This window comes from Peromyscus californicus, unplaced genomic scaffold (genome assembly GCF_007827085.1).
Source record: "Peromyscus californicus insignis strain IS unplaced genomic scaffold, ASM782708v3 Scaffold_21__1_contigs__length_65335640, whole genome shotgun sequence".
NCBI classification, from domain to species: Eukaryota; Metazoa; Chordata; class Mammalia; order Rodentia; family Cricetidae; genus Peromyscus; species Peromyscus californicus.
Genome location: NW_026294514.1, coordinates 52,196,434 through 52,203,711, shown reverse-complemented (window position 1 = coordinate 52,203,711; position 7,278 = coordinate 52,196,434). Strand labels below are relative to the sequence as shown.

The 7,278-nt window shown below is 37.0% G+C and overlaps 1 non-coding gene across 1 annotated transcript; it reads right to left on the bottom strand.

Moving 5' to 3' along the window:
• Positions 1-371: 371 nt before the first annotated feature.
• LOC128118085 (small nucleolar RNA SNORD26) lies at positions 372-446 on the bottom strand. Its single transcript, XR_008221006.1, has one exon. It is a non-coding gene; the product is annotated as a small nucleolar RNA SNORD26 (small nucleolar RNA).
• Positions 447-7,278: the final 6,832 nt, after the last annotated feature.

Sequence of the window (7,278 nt, the reverse complement as noted above, 5' to 3'; positions counted from 1 at the left end):
CACTAGCAAGGTGGTGGTGGCACACACCTTTAATCCCAGCACTCAGGAGGAAGAGGCAAGTGGATCTCTGAGTTCAAGACCAGCCTGGTCTACAGAGCAAGTTCCAGGACAGCCAGGGCTCCGCAGAGAAACTCTGTCTCGAAAAACAAAACCCCCAAAACAATAACAAAATTTTACCATATTATCAATCTAGCTCATCTCTAAATCTAGACAACATGCCTCATAATACCACCTTATGATTTCATTTACAAAAGAAGCTTCTAAAAGATAGAATAATGAGCACACCAGCCTATGTATTTAACTTGATTTTTAAATTTGCTTAATTTTAAGCTTTGCTTAATCATTCATTTTTTGCTTCTTGTTCCTTTTTTCTTACTCAGAATTTCTCTGTTTTCTCCACTACACTTTCCATCAGAAAGAGTTCAGCTTTTAAATCATCTGTGTATGCTTAATCTTTAAAACATCACAAATTATATTCTTCAAACAATGCAACTTAAAAATCTAAGGATCGTATATAGAACAATTACAAAGACAATATACACAATTCTCCCTTGAGAAGCAAATACCTGCACATATTATGTCTTATTCTTTCTTTCCTTGTATTAGCCTCTGTACTTAAGATCTCTGTCAAAGGTAATCCTTTTATAGACTCCACCAGGCTACCCAAATTGCTCAGTGGTTAAACACACTTGCCCTACAAATTCATGAGCTGATTTTGATACCCAAGATTCATATGATGAAAGGAAAAAAAAATTCTTGCAAATTGCCTTCTGACCACCTTATGGGTCCATTGGCACACACACACATACACACACACACACACACACAATGTAAGAAATTTTTAGTACACAAACTCAAATTCTGTTTACCTTAGTTCATCCTGAAATTCTTTTTCTAGCAAAACCAAGAATCCAGGTTTGTATGCATCAAGGTCTCTAACGAGGAACTCCTCTGGCTTCTACAGATGGAAACGTGAAAGAGTGTCTCTACTCTCATCCCTACATTAGTGATGATGATCATGATCATCAAGACATAGCATTAACTTAAATGCCCATTGACACATGAGTGAATACAGCAATGGTGATGCAAACACATGCATATACACACATATGCACTTTCTAGCATCTTAGTTTTTCTTAAAAAGGAGAGAAATTCTGACATTTGTGACAATATGGAAGAATCCATAGGACACTATGCTAAACAACATGCTGATCAGGGAAAGGTGAATTAATGACCTCTGTCATCTGTGAAATTTTAAACAAACTCAGAAACAAAAAGAACAATGGCGTTTGGAAGGTACGGGTGAAAGGGAGAAGTGGGAAGATGCTGATAGGTTCTACAGTACCATTTCTGAAAGGTCAGTTAATTCTGGAGACCTCATGTATAGCCATGGAATAATAGTTGACAATACTTTGTGCATATGTGGAATTTCCTGAGACAATAAATCTTACATTGTTACAACACACATATAAAAAGAATGGATGGGTAGTAGAACTTAAAACATTAAAAGACAAGGTATTCTTTTGAAGGTTGTCTTTGTTATTATGCTCATTAATATATACCCCACAGTCATCTAGTCCTTGCATCCAAATGACTTTTGGGAATGTATATACATATATGATCACATATAATATATATTTTGTATTCCTATATGTATTCCTTTTGGGCATATACTTACATATATTTGTGTATATATGTGTGTGTATGTGTATATATATATAGATAGATAGATAGATAGATAGATAGATAGATAGATAGATAGATAGATATAGATATAGGTATATATAATTCTAACTCATAGAAAAGCTGAGAGGACAGCAGGAACCACTGCTGGGATTGCATGTGTCCCCGCTAATCGGTGCTGCTCTCAGATCTCTGTGCTCAATGACTCTGTGACCAGAGAGAAGGTGAGGGAACAAAAGCACACAGCAGTGTGGTCACAGGACAAATGGGTAAAGGACTCTGAGTCCTGTATCTTGAGGTTTGTTATCTCTGATCATAGAACTTAATGAACTTGCTTCCTTTTATTAGTTTAATGTCAAAGCTTCTGATATCCAGATGACAAATCAACTGATGACTTGAGTAGGTTAATTTTCTTTTTTTTTAAATCCTTTTAGCTTAAGGTTATTTAGCAATGAAGAAAGAATGATTATATTATTTTCTTCAGAGGGCTTTACTGAAACTTACCAACTGGTTTTTGAATAGCATAGTCAAATGAAACAAATAACTCTTAAGTCATGCACTGAGCCAAAATTTAGCTCACACTACTAAAGAACAGGGCCTGTATTTTGTTGCTGTTGATGATAACTCCTGATTCTTCCCATGACATAACTGCCACTATTTAGTTTGTCTTCAAACTTAGGTTTGTGCTTCTGAGATTAAAAATTAATTATAGTGATTCTACCTATTTCTATGACTGTGGTTAAGAAAAGGTTCTCAATCTCAGAAGTCTGTGAGAAAATATATGTATATGGGAGTGGGGTGTATATGTGTGTGCCAATATTGAATTGTGACATGTCACTGACCCAGACTCATTTTAATTTCAAAGCCTTTTGTATTAGTGCTAGAAGGCATTGGAAATGAGTATGCAAGACAGAGAAAAGAACACAACAACTTGGCAATAACTCCAGAAACCACCTGACTGGATCTGTCCCTTCAGAGCTGATTAGTTTAGCACCATGCAGAGCGTAGACATGATGTTAGTATCTCTTCCAAATTCAGAAAGTCATAAATCTCACAAATTGACACTCCAGCCTATGTCTTTAAACTGCATGATTCAATTTGAGACTCATAAATTTCTGGGCATCCTTTTCATGAGTTGTTGGGAGAAGTAAAATGAGAGAGACGCAAAGGAGGGTGCAGCAAGTCCATGAAAATTTGAAAGAACGTTTGAGACATTCCACTGGGGAAAAAATTGTAAGTCAAAGCTTTAATCATAAATAGTTTTCCTCTATGAATCAGGAGATTTTAAACCTTTCATTTATCTAAATAAAATATTCAAGGACTTTGAAACAAATATCCTTATTTATAAAGACAACCATATCCACCAATACCTATCTCTTCTTCATGCATTAATATTCACCAACCATTCATCCTACAGAAGTCACACACTCATGTCCATTGTCTGTTCCCTAATTCATTTTCTCACACTAATTAACGAATCTTTGTGACATCTTTATTTATGAGTTCTAGCTATTATCTCTTCAATTTATCCTCATTTGGGTGAGTGGAAGTATTAATTCTCTTATAACGTTTGCTCTGTACTCACCTATCTACTAAACATTTTTTCTCGGTCTCCTTCTACTTATGATTTATATTTTCAACTGTTGCAAAGCCAAGAAATATAATTATGTTTCTTTATCTGTCAACCTTGCTGGTAATGGTTTTTATGACATGCTTTATTTACATGTTTTTCTGTTGGGTTGCTTTAACCTTGAACTGTTTTTTTCCTCAAGGTAAACACAAAAACACCTGTTGGGGAAATGTTCTTAAAACCAGCATCTCTTCCCAACCAAGAAAATCTCTCAACAAAAAGAGAAGAGAAAGAGAATAATTTTATATTAAATAACCACTAAAACTAGAATGTGATGTGCATCAAAGCCAAACCCCTAAAAACAGTATAGCAACATGAAGAATCCCGAGTCTTTTATGTGGCCAAGGAAATAGAACCCACTGCTTTTGTGGTTTCAGGATAAAAATAATTACATCTCAAGGGAGCAGCATCATGTAAATGATTAAAATTTTTATTCCTAAACCAGAAAGATCATCTGTGTCAGTTAAGTAGGAAAATCCAATACACTCTTATCTTTACAAAGGGAAGTACTAGGAGAGTCAGGCTTCTACCCATTTGAGGCTTCTCATAAGAACTAGTATAATGACTGTAGGTTTGAATAGGAATGGCATCCCATGGGGGTAGCACGAATCTTAACAGGTCTTATTAAATAAGAACAAACCTGGAGCCAGGTATTGGGGTGAATGCTGGAAGATCAGAGAAGCAGAATAAGCCACAGCCACCTCACCTTGCCAATTCCTCAGCTGATCCTGTTTCCTCAGACTGGAAGCCTCTGAGTCCTCATCCAAATGGATCTCAGATGAAATGCTGCTCAGACGGATCTCTGCCTCTGGAATGCTAGGATTAAAGGCGTGTGTGCCACCATTTTCTGGCCTCTATATCTAGTGGCTGTTCTGTTCTCTGACCCCAGATAAGTTTATTAGGGTGCACAACATTTTGGGGAACACAATATCACCACAAATGGGGTTATATATTTGAATACTTGGTCATTAGAGAGTGGTGTTATTTGACCATGGTTAGGAGGTGTGGCCTTGTTGGAGAAAGTGTGCATCTTGGGGTGGGTTTTTGCATTTTAAATGCTCAAATTAGGCCCAGTGTTTCTCTTCCTGACGTCTATGTACATGGATGTATAACTCTTAGCTCCCTCTCCAGCACTATGTCTGCCTGAATACTGCCATACTTCCCTCCATAATTCATCCATTGGTCCATGGTTAAAATTAACTAAATTTCTAAATCTATAAGCCAGCCTCAATGAAACGTTTTCCTTCTTAAGAGTTGCTGTTGACCAGGCGGTGGTGGCGCACGCCTTTAATCCCAGCACTCAGGAGGCAGAGCCAGGTGGATCTCTGTGAGTTCGAGGCCAGCCTGGGCTACCAAGTGAGTCCCAGGAAAGGCGCAAAGCTACACAGAGAAAGCCTGTCTCGAGAAACCAAAAAAAAAAAAGAGTTGCTGTGGTCATGGTGGCTCTTCACGGCAATAGAACAATAACCAAGACAATGGCTCTCTCTATCCTAATAATCTTACATCGAATAGATAGTTCCCATGTCTTTGAGGAGAAAGGAGATCCCTGGATTTCCTTATGTAGCTCTTTCAAAAATTCATATCTTTGGAAAAGAAAATCACAAATTTTCTAAAAGAAACGATATCATTTTTTCATTGTTTTCAACAGGAAAAGTTTGTAGTTTCGAATTTTTCTTTGTCCTATTACACCGTCGTGTAAGTTACAAATCCACAGGGGCCTCCAGGATATAGAAATGTTTTAGGAAAACAGAACCCTGAGATCTGCCGAGTGATATAAACTGCTAGCTTAAGGAATTCTTTCTTACTATTTCATTGCTCTCTTCCTTTAGGTGATATCACTCTGTAGAGTTGGGTACTTAGCAATCTCTTTTATTTATTTTTTTTAAAGCAATTCTTTGAGCGAGGTTTGGTACTACATACCTGTAATTTCAATACCCAAGAGGCTAAGGTAGCAACCAGCCTGAGCTTCACAGCAAACTGAAAGCCCATGTGTGCTACATAGTAAGGTATTGTTCCCACCATCCCAGAAGGAATGAAAACATTCCAAAGAAATAACTGCATCCCTCCTTTTGATGACTAGACTATTGAAGTAATGAACCCCAAAAGACTAGATGGTCCCTGTCCCCATGATTCTAATTCTATTGACATTGATTTTTTGAGATCAACAGAAACTTTCTTGGTTCTTCTTGAGCTTAACTCACAGGAGTTATGGCACCAGACAATTAACAAGCACCAAAGGCACCTCAAGCCAGTGACTTCCAAGTTGGTTGTTTAATGCCAAGAATAAGGAAATAAGGATAAAAAGTGAGCAGAGCAAAGATAGGCTTACTAAGGAAAAGTAAGAAAGATGTATAGTCCTCTACATAAACCTAAACTTCGTGTCAGGATAAGAAATATAGACTTGGGGGTGCAGGCTGGGGTCACTGGATCTCTTAGTTCCTCTTCCCTACATGACCACATTGAATCATCTCTTTTTTCTGGTTTTCACTATTATTACATTTGTTTAATTGGCCCATCAAAGGTGGATGGCTGAACTTAACTGTCAGGGCTGTAAAAACTCTGGCAAAACTGTCTCATAAATAAACTAAAATAATTAATAAGTAATGGCAATTAGCTCTGAAAATCATCTTGACAAAGGAAAAAGAATGCACTCATCAAGTATGATTCCACTGCTTGGGAAGCTGTAGAGGATTTACCATGAGCAAATATTATTAGCTGTGATCATTTAATAAAAAAAAATTATTTTGTTTTGAATTGATGTATACTGCCTTGTTTTCCAGGTATAAAAAAACTATAGATAATTCAGTATAAATGGCTCATCAGTATACATTAGGACAGATACTATATGGAAATATCTAACATCAATGGGATCTTTGTATACTGCCTTTAAAAATAACTGTTAAACTCTAGGGAATAAATACTTATTTTTGGACTAATTTAGTTAATAAACGGAAGTATCGACCCTTTTTGTGTGTCCAGGTGAGCTGAGCACTAGATTTGGCAGCTCCATGGCCAGAACCTAGCCTCTGCAAAGATGTTCTGCTGTCCAGGATTGCAGCTAGGTCATCCAATTTGTGCATTTTTTCTTCATAACTTCTTGAATGAAAAAGACATTTGCTCCCTCTCTGCTTCTCAGAGTTAACTGACTAGTCATTGAAATGTGGACGAGTCTAATATAATCACTTTTTTCTAGGAAAAAGGAACACAGATTCAAAGCAGTGCCAATTTACTTTTCATTTTCCCATATGAACTCCTGTGTCTAGTGCTGTATTATCATAAAAACAAAGAAGCCTATTATTTACACTTACATGTGCACGAGGATGGGTTAATTAGAAAAAAAAATCCACCCAACAGAGAACAATCCAGCAACACATACATTCATCCACTAAATAGTTATTAATACATAAATCTACCTGTGATGTGGCTGACAAAGAGGATACGTTGCTGGAAAATTCCTGTCTTCAGCTAGATAATCAGTCTACCCCATCCCCATTCTTTGAGGTTTCATGTATATGGATTGTGTATCTGCAGTGTAGCTAATTATCCAAGTCATAAAGGGAGAAAGATAAGGAAAGGAACAAGGGAAACAAAAAGTAGTGAACCGGTGTGCCATTCTGACTTAATTCATGAACCATTGTCAGCGAAGGTCATTCACGGCACTGGCATAAAACACAATAGCAATGTAATTTTCTTAATCTCCCATATGATTTTCTTCTACACATTACATTTCCATCCCTCATTTCTTTTGTCTCATTTCATGTCTTCTATTATAGTGCCTTTAAATGCTTACTCCCCCATCTCTTATTGGCCCACATTCAAACCATTTACTGCAGGTAATTAGCTTCAATGTGCCTGAGCCTTGTTATCGCAGTCTTCTCCATTCACAGCGGGTCTTTTATGACTACTATTCCGTGTATCAGAATTTAAAAGCGTAAAAACAGGATCAATGTCTGTTGGGAACACTG